The 13,622-nt window shown below is 37.8% G+C and overlaps 1 protein-coding gene across 2 annotated transcripts in view; it reads right to left on the bottom strand.

Moving 5' to 3' along the window:
• Positions 1-13,622, bottom strand: part of LOC149573218 (pleckstrin homology (PH) domain-containing protein) — a 380,091-nt gene that overhangs the window by 292,253 nt on the left and 74,216 nt on the right. The gene's annotated exons all lie outside the window — the stretch shown is intronic.

Raw genomic sequence — 13,622 nt, forward strand, 5'->3', positions numbered from 1 at the left:
AATAACACTTAACTATGTATTAGTTTAATTAAGCATTATAATGTTGCTTCATGAGAAGTCGTCAACTCCTATAGGAAGAGTTATATTAATACAATGCCAGTTTATATATATATATATATATATATATATATATAATAAGAAGAGGAAGTATGGTCTGTACTATTAGACCTATAGGTTATCTGGTTAATATTCTTAACATCAAAGACCATAGGGACATTTTGCTAGACTCTGGTGTCTACAAGATTGTCTACTCCTGTGGTACTTTGTGTATAGAGGAGACAAGTTGTTCATTTAGTACTAGAATTAAGGAACATAGTGCTGAAATTAAACATGAGAGAACCATCAAATCCGCTTTGGCAAAGCACTCATTCTCTACCAAGCATTATATTTCTTTGGAGAGCACCCACATGCTTTTCAAAGTAGATAACTTCTTCAAGAGAAAGCTCAAGAAGGCTACCCAAATGTTTAACCATTCCTCTAACGTTAACAAAGATGATGAGTGGACATTAGCACCTCTTGGTATCCTTTATTATCCAAGCTGAGATAGGCTCTCTTTGCCTCCCTCCTTTCACTCCCCCTTGGGCCCCTCTACTTCTGAGCCTCCCCCCTACCCCCTCTGTTATTGGCCCTCCTTCCTCCCCTTTCATTTGTGCTCCATTGGCTCTGCAAATTGGTCTATTGTCCACTCTTAGTGTGTTGTGTTTTTTTTGTGTCACCCTATGTTAGGTCCTTTGAGATTTTTCTTCTTTTTTGTTTATGTTTATATATGTATATGTATATGTATATATTTATATATCTGTATACGTATATATACATGTATGTGTATTTATGCATGTGCATATATGTGTATATGCAAGCATACATATAGGTATATACATGTATATATACACACATAAATGCATACTTGCTTTCATTAGCTTTCTTTAGTGTATTGTCATCATATTTATAGAATTTTTTTTTCTACAGTCATCTAGTATATTGTCAAAACATATTTAGATAAATGAAGTATATGTATGTTTTTTTTTGTTTATACACTCGCATACATACATACATACATACATACCTATATATATATCTAGTATTGTGTGGACATATGTGTATAAATGCTTGTGTATGAGTATATTTATATACATATATATAAATAAATACATACATACATACATTATTTTATATATGATACAAATATATATATACACACACACATATATGCATATATTTACATATATGTGTGTGTGTATGTATATGTATATATATATGTGTGTGTGTGTGTGTGTGTGTATGTATGTATATGTATATATATATGTATGTATATATATACCATACATATATATGTGTGTATACACATATATATATGTATATACACACATCTATGTATTGTATACACACACACACACACACACACATATATTGGGGCTTTTTTCGTGTTTATTTGGTTTGTCTTTTATTATGTTTTTGCTTTAGTATTTGTATTGGATTTTTTTTAGGCATAGTGGATCACTATTATTTTACAGTGGGTTTTTTCATTATGATCATTTTTTTCCTTTTTGTTTTATTATTTTATTTTTTATTGTTATTTATTTAGTAATTTATCTCTATAGTTTTAGGGCGTCGAGCTTTCCTAGCATCTTTGCATTTATTTTTATTTTAGTTTTTAATCTTGTTGGCCTTTTTATGTAGGTGTGCTCTTACATTTTCTTCCTATCTTGTTGAAAGGTTAGTTTTGGTATTATTTGGTTATTTGAGTTTTTTAGTTTTTTGGTATTATTTTATGAGTTTTCTAGTTTTTTAGGTAATGTCCCCATTACTGAAAACAATACACAAGGAACCTTCTTATTGCAATTTAGAAGATTGAGTTATTTACAATGGTCAACAATGCATTGAAGACAAATTTATTGCAAATTCTAAAGAACCTAGATAATATCACAGCTATGAATTTATTTGCCAAAATGAATCGCAAGTGAAATCTGAATGGAATGGAACCTTGGCACCAATGTGTAATGTTGTCCTCAATTTTGACATCACAAAATTGTGGCAACCCTACACAAATTTCTCATGGATTCGTAGGTGCACCCTCTTTGTTTTGACGTATTACTAAAGTGTCATGAAGGCAATTGGTTATCCCTGAATTGTGTTCTATGTAACTTTATTTATGCAATACTTTTGAAGGAATTTGTCAAGTTAAATCTTCAAATGTTTGTAAGAAATCTTTTTTCTTAACTGAATGCAAACACTTCACTTTTGCTAAACTTTCAAGTCTTTTCTTTTTTTTCTTCTTGTTGTAAATAAATTTGAGTATTGCTTTTGTCTTATGATAATAGCCCTTGCAATCCAGCTTGTTTCTAGCTAACTTAGGCCTAAAACGAAGATGTCTAGCTCAAGTTATAAAGGAAAAGGTGGGGTTTTTCAGGGCAACCACTTCTTGATTAAAAATCCTCCAAAAGTGGGCTTTTTATATGCAATTGCACAAATAAAAGTTTCTTTAATTTTTAAAATGAATTTTGATATCCATTTAAAAATTTCAGCTCATCCCGAGTTGATTTGACTATAATTTTTAATGTTTTATGAAAATTTGTATTTTAAGTCTATTTTCATGTCACGTTACTGAAAACTATAGTTATTTATTAAATTTAATTACATTAGATATTTAAAATGCATAAAGGTGCAGTTTTTACAAATCATAGCATATATCAACATACAAAAGCACATGCTAAAAACCCACTACCAATTAAACATAAGTACTAAATACATATAGGTGGACTTTTTATAGGCAATAACACATTTTTATATCACTTAAGTGCTTATAAGTGTGGAATTTGAACCCAAAAGCACATGTTATTGCACTTTAGAAATGTATTAATGTGTTTTTCTTTACTTGAGTTACCATTAAAATACATGTATGTGGGGAATTTGAACCCAAAGGCATATGCATTTGAAAAAGCATGTGTTTTTCCTTCTTAAAAATATGTCATTACTCCTCCTATAGAGGATTTTTAGATATATTAATGCATGTGGTGGAGTTTCTAAAGTGCACAACACATGCGTTTCCTTTCAAAAAGCACATTGTTACTTTATTTACACTAGTAATTCTTATAAGTGGTGATTTTAAAGTCAAAAGCATGTGCTTTTGTGTTGAAAAAACACGTCATTACTCACAACAAAGGCATTTTTTACTTAAACCCCCATTTGGGTGGCAAATTTAGAGGTAAGAGCACATGTTTTTGGCATAATAACCACATCCTTAATGAAGTTATAACTATTGGAGACTTTGAGTGGAGATTTTGTCTTTAAAAGCACATGCTTTCCATTAACAGAAACCTGTCTTTACTTATTTTTCATGCGTTTTGGGCAAGAGTGATGATTTGGGGCTGCAAAACATGTATTTTGGACATTCAAAACCCTGTCATTACTCTCTTTTCCATGTGTGTTTATCAAACAAGCTTGAATGACAATTTTTTGAAGGAAAGCATATGTTTTTGACATGTAAAAACTCACTTATTTTGAGTGTTTTTAGAAAATACAGAATTTTGGAGCAAAGAATCACAAGATTCATCCCCAAAACTCAATGATTTTTGCCTCCAATAGGGTCCTTTTTGCATTAAATCTCTCAAGGATCAATCTTGGCTCATCAAAAGTGCAGATTTGAAAGGATTTTGTTCATATTACAGCCCATTTAGAGTACGCTTTTGTACAAAAACACCTTATGTTTGATTATTTTTCTCCACCAATTCAACTCATTGCCTTAAGGTAAGTTCTAAAGCATTGTTTATCATTTCCAGCTTGTTTACAATCCTTTTCAAGATGCATATAATGCTTCGTACACCATTTTTAATATGTATTGCATATTGCTTGGTCAAAACAGTTGCTATAATGATGCCTTTGAATCTCCAACTTCCTACGCTTGGCAAACTACGAATTTTGACCCCAATATGCATCCATTTTGCAAAGATTGAGTCAAGATTTGAAGTATATTTGACTCTCATTCATGCAATCATTCTAAATCTGAAAATGTCATTGTATTCATTTTCATATTTTGCATTAGAGATTAAGAGACTTCTTCTTTCACTTCTTGACCAAAAAGGTAAGATTTTTTGCCAATTTCATAGGGCTTTGTTTTATATATTTGTTCTTTTGTTTATGCAAGTCTTTTAATTTCAATTTTCATATTTGCATAGTGTATATGATGTGCACCTATTTTCTATCTAAGTTCTCCAAATTGCATGCACAAGTACCTTGTACATGCAGTCAGGATTAAAATTATGTTCTTAAAAACAACATTCTTATAAGGTGAGCTCATTTTCCACATGCCGTTGTGTCCAAAAGACTCACTTTTGTGCTAATTTACACTCCTTTCATACTTAATATACTGCTGCCATGTGACTTAAAAACACGTGATGGAGGTTGCTTACATGTGCTTGTATGTTTACTTTGATGAAAACACAAAATCTCATTATAAGTAGACATCTTTCCATTCATCTCCATGCATTTTCCATACAACATCATTGTTGTCTGCATATGCTTTCATGCTGCAAAAACCCATTTTTGGGTATTTTGCCATAAAAACACATGTTTTTGAGCTCAAATATTTGCATACATTCACTGTCCCAATAACTTCCAGCCATACCTTCCATGCAAAGCTCCATACTTCACGCTTAAACGCTCAAAAATACTTAATGGATCCCCCTCATGAAGGTCTGCTTATGTTGTGGAACTGTCATGTCACGATCATTTACACATACATTGTCATGATATAGGATATCACTCCAAGTAAAGGTAAAGAGAAACAATAAATGAAGTGCCAGTATGACTAGCATGACAACTCCATGTCTCTTTCACAAGTCCCTTTGTGTTGTGAAAACATCAAGGACAACAATATCACACTTGGATATCAAGGATTTCCTTAAGAGAGTAGATGCTATAACTACAGGTTATATGTTGTATATGGCATTCATCTAGTCTCCAATTTTCCTTTGGCTTCCCATGACCTCGAGTTCATATATGCCTATGCCAAGAATTTGGATGTTCCATCAAGGACTATAAGAAATCAAGATGGGAAGACTGTCATCTATCTGGATCTGAAAAGTGAAAACTCTTGATAGAATATTCTGAGTTCCACCTGCTCCGTTGTTGACTAACATCACTAAACAAAATGCCTTGGAGAGATGGAACATTGACATGGCAGAAGGTAGTAGGTATGTGAATGACAACTAGTTGATAAACAAGAGCCTAATCTTGTTAGATGGCCAAAAGGAGTGTGTCGCTATGACTTCAACGAAGGAATCAATGACCTCGGGGCATTACATGTGCCTATTCAACAAGAAACTGCCAAAGAATTGTGTGTTCAATGAGGCTTGGGCGAAAGTGAAGGTATAGCTAGGCTCTATAAATTGAATTTATAGGTTTGTATTTATAGGTATGTCTATTAGAACAATCTCATGAATCTATTGCATCAAAAAAATGACCCCATGTGAAAAATACTATCATAAATAAAATAAAATAAAAACCTCCCTCCTACCATCCATGTCCCAAAAACATGGAGAATCATAGGTTATCATTAGATTCTCCTCCTTTCTGTGTTTTTCCATACATATTTTAGTTTTGGTCCGTAAGAAGCCAAAGTCAAGATTTATTATTATTATGTGTTGTGATTAATTATTATTATTATTTATTAAGCTCGACTAGACTTATTATTATTTATTAAGCTCGGTTAGACTTGAACCCAAGACCTCCCAGATAAGAGGCTCATAATTTACCGTTGCATTGTAGGCTCTTGCCTGGTTTTTCCATACATATTATATTGGATTAAAATAGCCAAATTTTAATGTGCTATGCTGGGATTTAATCTTCCTTTATGTTGTGTTAGGTGTCATTTTGTCACAACATTATATTATTTATTTGAAATTTTGTTTCCCAAAGTTGTAGGTGAAACTTAAAACTATCAAGGAAAAATATGGTGTCAAAGAAATTTTATCCTATAACTAACTTTGAATTTTGACTTATGCCAGTTGTACACACAATAAAGAAATGGAATCTCTCCTTTCATCACATATTCCTCCACTCAGTCCACAGCTTTTCCAAAAGTTGTGTCATGTTTAGCAATCTCCACTAATATTTATGCAAAATACTTTATGCACAATCTCCATATTTTTTCTCTTTTAGACGATATCCTGTGGAAAAATTGTTGTTTGGCATAGCTCTCTTGGCCCTTAATAAAGGCTTTCCCTACTAAGAAAGATTGTGCCTCAATTTATAGTTTACAAGTTGGGTGCCTTGTATTAATGGCCACCAAGGGAAGACTTTTGTAATGTCCCCATTCCAAGATTGATTTAATAATAATAGAGTTAATAAAAGATTAAAAAATGAATAAATAAATAATATGACATAATTATTTATTATATGCTTAGTAAAAAAAGAATTTTAATGATAATACATAATTATTAACTAAATAAAATAATAACTACATAATATATAATATAATATATATTATAATATATAGTTCTATATGAATTATATATTAGTATTATGATATAATATTGCCATCTTCATAATAATATTATTTAGTATACTATTATCATCCTCAGACAAAGATTTGCAGATTTAAACACAATGATATTAATTATAACACAAGATTACCATGTTGGTGGCAATGAGAAGATGTGACTCAAACGTCCATTAGAGCATGCCCACTCAGCACCATAAAGATGGATTACATAGTATCCAGGTCGGGATAGGAAGGAGGCATCGACAGAAAAAGAAATAAAAGGGGAAAAAAGGAAAGACGAAGTGACCAACTGCAAAAGCATCAAGGTCAAGGAGGTTATATGATGTCGGAGAAATTGATGCAGCTTATGTTTATGTGACTCGCCCACACTTTTCGACTGGATGATGGTGACGTGTTGTGGATAGAATGGAAGGTATCATTACACATTTTTGTGCAGACCACTATCAAATATACATCATACAAAACTTGATCAATGATCAACCACTATCAGAAATAAGGATTTACTGCTTCTGTCAACAGTATCTTTCATCGTTTACATTACAATCCATTGTTGTCAGCATCTTAAATACTCTGAGAGTTGAAGAATCCCTTTTCTATCTAAGTAGGCACATCCGAACGTCATCAGAAGAGAATTCAAATGGCGGCAGAATGAATAATGGAAGTTTGTATTTAGAAGATTATTGTAGTGGCCAGCATTCTCCAAAACTACCCAACGATAAGTTTCTGGTCAATTCCCAAATGACAAATATATAGTTGTGATCAAAGGGCGATTACATATATGCATTTGAAAGAGGTGTCCTCAATACCACATCATGAAGATTATCTACAGAGAGGAAGATCATGCGGAGAAGGAGCAAACGTATAGATCCACATACAGTGAAGATGCTGAAAACAACATATTGACAATCATAAAATTATGGATCGATTTAAGAACCATTGAAAATATCAGAGCTGGTAATGACTGGGATATGATACCAAATTCGATAACAATCTGCAAATGACGGGAGTATTACTACAGTCAACAATTAGCAAGAGAGTTAATACATGATGCCATCCAATCAGTCAAAGTCCGATAATATTATTACTGGTTTCTCATTAGCAACATGAGAGAATGGGATAAAAAGAATTAAAAATAGACGATGAGACACTGATTAAGGAGTGTTTACCATACTGGTAAAGAAATCAATGCATACAGACAATGGAACAGAACAACAGAATTATATTCGCATATGCCAGACATACATTATGCTTCATAAGATGAGTAATAGAAGATGATAGAAGATGCTTTACAATGATCTCAGACGGGATATAAATACTATCCGCTGAACCTTCCCGAAGGAGTCCATCGGCCACAAACATTATGTCCGCTACAAACTATTTACCCATCGGCTACAAAATACAAAACACCAACGACAATCATTCCGTCGGCTATAGAAACACCGTCGGGACCATCCAGTTGGCTAACACCATCCCCCCCAAAAAGAAAAGTCGTCTCCTGACGACTCACAAAATATCTTGATAGCCACCTGTACTGCTTTCTCGGTTTCCAACTTCTGGATACCCTGAGCCAAGTGTCTGTGCACTGCCTCTGACTGGACGATCAGCTCCTCCTGCATCCACCAAGACAGCCTCACAACCAACACCTACTCCCAGTGCCTCTGTACACAGATACTCTATGCCTGCAGTAGCTTCAAGTCTTCTCAACTTGTCACACTTCACGACTGATGCTACACTCTTTTTGGCAGCCACTGATGCTTCCCCTTCCCTTTGGCATCATCTGCTACTCATTCCGAACAACTTGAATCTGTCGTCGTTTTTTTTTTTTTTTTTTTTTTTTTTTTAAGCTCCTCCGTAAACCTTCTCGGCACTTCGAATCTCCAGCTCAAACACGCACTCCCAGGCCCGCAAAGCAACTCCCGCGGACAGTTGCCCACGGAGCAACTCCAGTGAACTACAACTTAAGACAGCTAAGGCAATGGCAAACACCAAATATGCCAATCCAATTTTGCCAATGATCGATTCAGATTAAATTGAAAGCCGATGAAAGGCGTATTCCTCGCTTGGCCACAAGTCACGTGTTCGAATTCTTATTTCCCCCATCCAAATCACCTCAAACCTCTTAATACCTTCAATACTAACGGCACAAACCACAACAAAATCTAGCACCCCTAAAAAAAATGGAATTCCAAATGCTGAGATTTACAAGTTCTTGTCGCACTGCCGCAGGATGAATTCGCAAGTCTTCCAGGAACAGATCTTCAACAAAAGAGGCACAATTTGCCTTTGAATCAACGCTACCAAAGGCCAAATCGAATCGGTGTTCAAAATCCCCTGCGGATTCGCTGAGCATATAACACAATCTCACATAGTTTCCACGGACAAAACACCTGCAGACATGTTATATAGCGTGGAAAAAACGACCCCGCGGTTTAGTTCCCGCGGACTACCTGCTGGAGGTTTGAGACAAGCTGCGGGGAAAAGCTTCCGCGGACAGGAGAGTTGGCCGCAGGGTAATCTCCCACGGAGATGCGCCCACGGGCCATCTCCCACGGAGAGTTGGTCACAGGGAAATCTCTCGCAGAGATGCGCCCACGGGCCATCTCCCGCGGAGAGTTGCCCACGGAACAATCCCCCGCAGAGATGTACCCGCGGGCAATCTCCCGCGGCCTACTCAGCTGCCTTTTTTTTTTTTTTTTTTTGCAATTTTTTTTTTTTCTTTTCAAATTTTTTTTTTTTCAATTTTTTTTTTTTCAATATTTTTACAAAAAAGGAAAACAACACCTAATTCTGCCTCCAGGCGTCGCCATTCTGCAACGACGAGGGAGTCAGCTGGCCATTCTGCGATAGCAACGGAGTCTTCCTCGCACCATATATTTGCAATTTAAATCCATTGACTACCGGAGGCACCTCTTGCTCGTCCAATGTCTCCAATTTTATCGATCCATTGTCACCGACCTTCCGGATCTGATATGGTCCAACCCATCTGGCCTTAAACTTTTTCGGTTTGACTTCATTCCGACCGTCGTACTTGAGTACCAACTGCCCCGGCGGAAACTTGTTGAGTTTGAGCTGTTTGTCATGTCAAGCCTTACGTCTATTCTGTGTTACCTCCGTTGCCCACTGTGCCTGCGGTCGTCGCATATCTAACTTATTTCCTTGCTGTCGGCACCCTTCAACCAATTTTATGGTGCGATGCATTCTTTTCTTCTTGTGCGGTCCGTTCACCGTGTACCGGACGATGGAATTTTTCTTTTTTCTAGGTTTGTATTGTATGTCCTTCCCTTCTTCAGCTATAACCTCCTTTGCATCATCTGCTTCTTTGTATTCCTCCGGACACTCATTTTCCTCCTTTTTTCTCACCTTCGTCAACCCTTAGCATATTACAACTTGGAAAGAGTTTGTAGTCTTCTATTTGCCAATGGTAAAGGCCATTCACCAAGTCCAGGTCGTCGTCATTCGATCCTCCGTCTAGTCTCAATATTCCTTCTTCGTCCGGTTCCATTCTCCTCTTTCCTTAGTCGTCATTTCTTTCGTCGTCACTGTCGCCTTCACCTTCTGAGTCTGACGATGTTGCCTCCTCACCTACCACTTGTGTGTGCGGGTCAATTATGAATCTTTTGCCTCCGTGCTCTATTGATAGGGTATTTTGTTTCCAATCATGTTTTACTTTTGCTTGCACCAACCAAGTGCGTCCGAGAATAGCATCATATCCTTTTTTTTTCAATGGAATGACCACGAAATCCAATAAAAATGGTTGCGTACCAATGGTTACCGGTGGCGCCCTCAAGGTTCCTAACGGTTTGATCCCGTGCTGGTCTGCCGTGAGCAACTGGAATGTAGGTGGCCACAGCGTCGGCTTTCCCAACTTCTTCCAAGTATCCTCCGGCAACACATTCACACCAGACCCTCCATCGACAATTGTGTCTGTCAAAACATTTTTCAAAATCCCCATCTCGACGACCGTCAGATGCCGTCCGGATGTGAGTGACAGCAGGATTGGGCCTATTGTCATCACTTCCCTACTGTCCCTTCCTATGTCCTCCAGTGCTTTCGAAAATGGTGTATGATTCAGAATGGCCGTCCGTAACTGGGGCATTGAGAGGAAGTCACTTATCTTGACCGGTACCTCCATTTGTAAGATCTGTCGTACAATGTTTTGTTCTGCGAAGTTTCTTGCCAAGGTGCCGGTGATGTCCTTCAACTGAGATGTCCCCTCCGACAATGCCTTTGCAATTTCTGCCTGCGCTTCCCCCAATTTTCTCTTTTCCTCTGCTTGCCTCCTTGTAATTGCCAGAACCTCCTCTACATCTGTGCCAACAGTGATCAAGTTTACTCCAGACTTTGGACACTTGGAATCCTTGTGATCACCGGGTCTGCACCATCTCCATAATAATTTCGGTGTGTTTGTCGTTGTACAATCCCACGCAAAATGACCCCACAAATTACATGCTCGGCATTGACCGATCAGCCGTCCATTTGCATCATACTAAGTTCGACTTCGGCTCCCATTATTATTGTTATTGTTCGCATTGTTGTTATTTTGCCCTCTATTATTATTCCTGTACCCTCCGGATGTGGCACCTGTGCTATTCATATTTCCGCTATTGCTCGACGGGGAAGCCTCCTATGTAAGAAGCACCTGTGGAGATCCTCTTGTCTTCATGTTAAAAAGGCACTCTTTTGTCGAATGGCCCATGATCTGACAAATGTCACAAAATTGGTTCTTTGGACACGATCCTTTAGTATGACCGTCGGTCTTACACTCCGTGCACCACAGCTCACTGCCTTTTGGCTCCTTCTGCATGTTTTTAAACTCCTTCATCATGCAGATCATGTCCTTCTGTAAAGCGCGGACCTTCTTGCTACTACCTTCATCATCGCTACTATCTTCTTCGGGAGGCTCGTCGTCATCAAAATCAGAGGAGCTAGTGTTCTTCTTTGTTTTCTGCTCACTTTCGAGGTCCAATGCTCTATTATAAGCTTTCATGTATGACGACGGTGGCACAATTTTCATTTTCCTTCGCAACTTCGAGCGTGGGCCTTCCACGAACCATCTTTTCTGAAGTTCGTCTGTCGGCTTACTTTCCATTTTGTTTATCAAGTCTTTTAATTTCCTGGCGTAAACACGGACGGTTTCGTTCTTCCCCTGCTTAGTATTGAAGATCTCTGCTACAATTTCATTTTATCATCCCGCAACAGTTTAAATTCTGCCAGAAACTCCTTTTTAATGTTATCCCAACTGTTTAGCTTTTGTGGATCTGTATCAGTGAACCAATCAATTGCTACGCCTCGTAGGGTGGCCGGAAATTGCCTCATCCAGTCGTCTTCATCAGTTATCCCATTTGCCTTCCAGATCGTTTCACATGTTTTGCAATGTCGAATGGGATCGGCCGTACCATCGCCATTGAACTTCGACAGTTTCTCTTTTGGTCCCGCCATCACAATTGGTTTCTGTAAATAGGCGTTGCTCGGTCCTGCAACACTGGCGCTCTTCACTCCCATACCGGCGATCTACACTCCCACACCGATAGTCTGTACTCCCACACCGGCAGTCTGCACTCCCACACTGGCGGACTGCTCTCCCACACCGGCGGAGTGCACTCCCACACCGACAGACTGCTCTCCCACACCGGCGGTCTGCACTCCCACACCGGCGGACTACTCTCCCACACCGACGAACTGCACTCCCACACCGGCGGACTACTCTCCCACATCGGCGAACTGCACTCCTACACCGACGGATTGTTTTCCCACACCGTCAGACTCAACAAATGTGAACCTTGGTGAAGAAGAGTGTTTTGAAGTTGTCCCCTGCGGAAGTATATCCCAGACGAAGAGTTCACTCCACGCTCTTGCTCTGTCGGCACTTCGAGTCGTGCGAGTCGATGTTCTTCCGTCTGGATTCTCTTCCCTCGGCGAACACAAATTCAAAAAACTCCTCCTGTGCTTCTTTCACCAATTCCACCCGTTGCCGAGTTTCCTCCAACAAATCTTCTGTGCTCCGGTTTCCGTCGGCACTCTTCTAAAATCTCCGACGGCGTTTGGCTTGCTGTGCCAGAATTAAATTTTCTTGCGCAGTACGGATTCCATCTTTTCCCTTGACCTTATTTTGATTCTTGTTAAGTTGATTTGGCATTAATCTTCATTCCTCCCCATTCCAGGTTCATAGGGCAACGGCGCCAAATGTTTACCGTACTGGTAAAGAAATCAACGCATACAGACAATGGAACAGAACAGCAGAATTATATTCGCATATGCCAGACATACATTATGCTTCATAAGATGAGTAATAGAAGATGACAGAAGATGCTCTACAATGATCTCAGACGGGATATAAATACTATCCGCCGAACCTTCTTGAAGGAGTCCGTCGGCCACAAACATTATGTCCGCTACAAACTATTTACCCGTCGGCTACAAAATACAAAACACCGACGACAATCATTTCATCGGCTACAGAAACACCGTCGGGACCATCCAGTCGGCTAACAAGGAGAAAATAATTGATTCCAATACATTTTCATACAAGGGCTAAGTATGATAAATAGGAACAAATCAGAGGCAAAATCTTATTATAGTCAGCATCTAATATTCATTGTCAGGCATTTCTCCCATACATCAAGACATAATCAAATAGAGAAACTAGTTGGAAGTGGAGGAGAACATAAAACTATTTGGAATCTTATCATTCAAGAAATAAACAGCATCAAATATCATTGAGAAGACTCAAACGTGAGAATGAGAAAATGTGAACTAATACATTTGGAGTATTTTGTCAGAGAGGAGCAAATATTATTAAGGGGGGATTGTTCAAATGGAAGTAGAAGATCATTCTAAAAAATAGTAATCATTTGAAATTGTCATTGACAAGTCAGCATTACATTCACTCTATAAGTAATATATAAACCAAAGTGATACTTCAGATTAATTCATTTTCGTTAATTAAACTTAGAAGGATTGAAGGAAATGTTACTTGGTCTCGTAGAAGTGATCTATGGCAATTCTAATTATACTTCGTGAAAACTAGCAAAGTATCAATGTGCAAATCTAACTTCCTACAATCTGGACCACTCAACTAGAACCATAATTGTGAAGACAGAATTTGTTGTGGGATTGTGTCATT

Source organism: Cupressus sempervirens, chromosome 2, assembly GCF_028749045.1.
Source record: "Cupressus sempervirens isolate cs-2001-9-10 chromosome 2, ASM2874904v1, whole genome shotgun sequence".
In the NCBI taxonomy this organism is placed as follows: domain Eukaryota; kingdom Viridiplantae; phylum Streptophyta; class Pinopsida; order Cupressales; family Cupressaceae; genus Cupressus; species Cupressus sempervirens.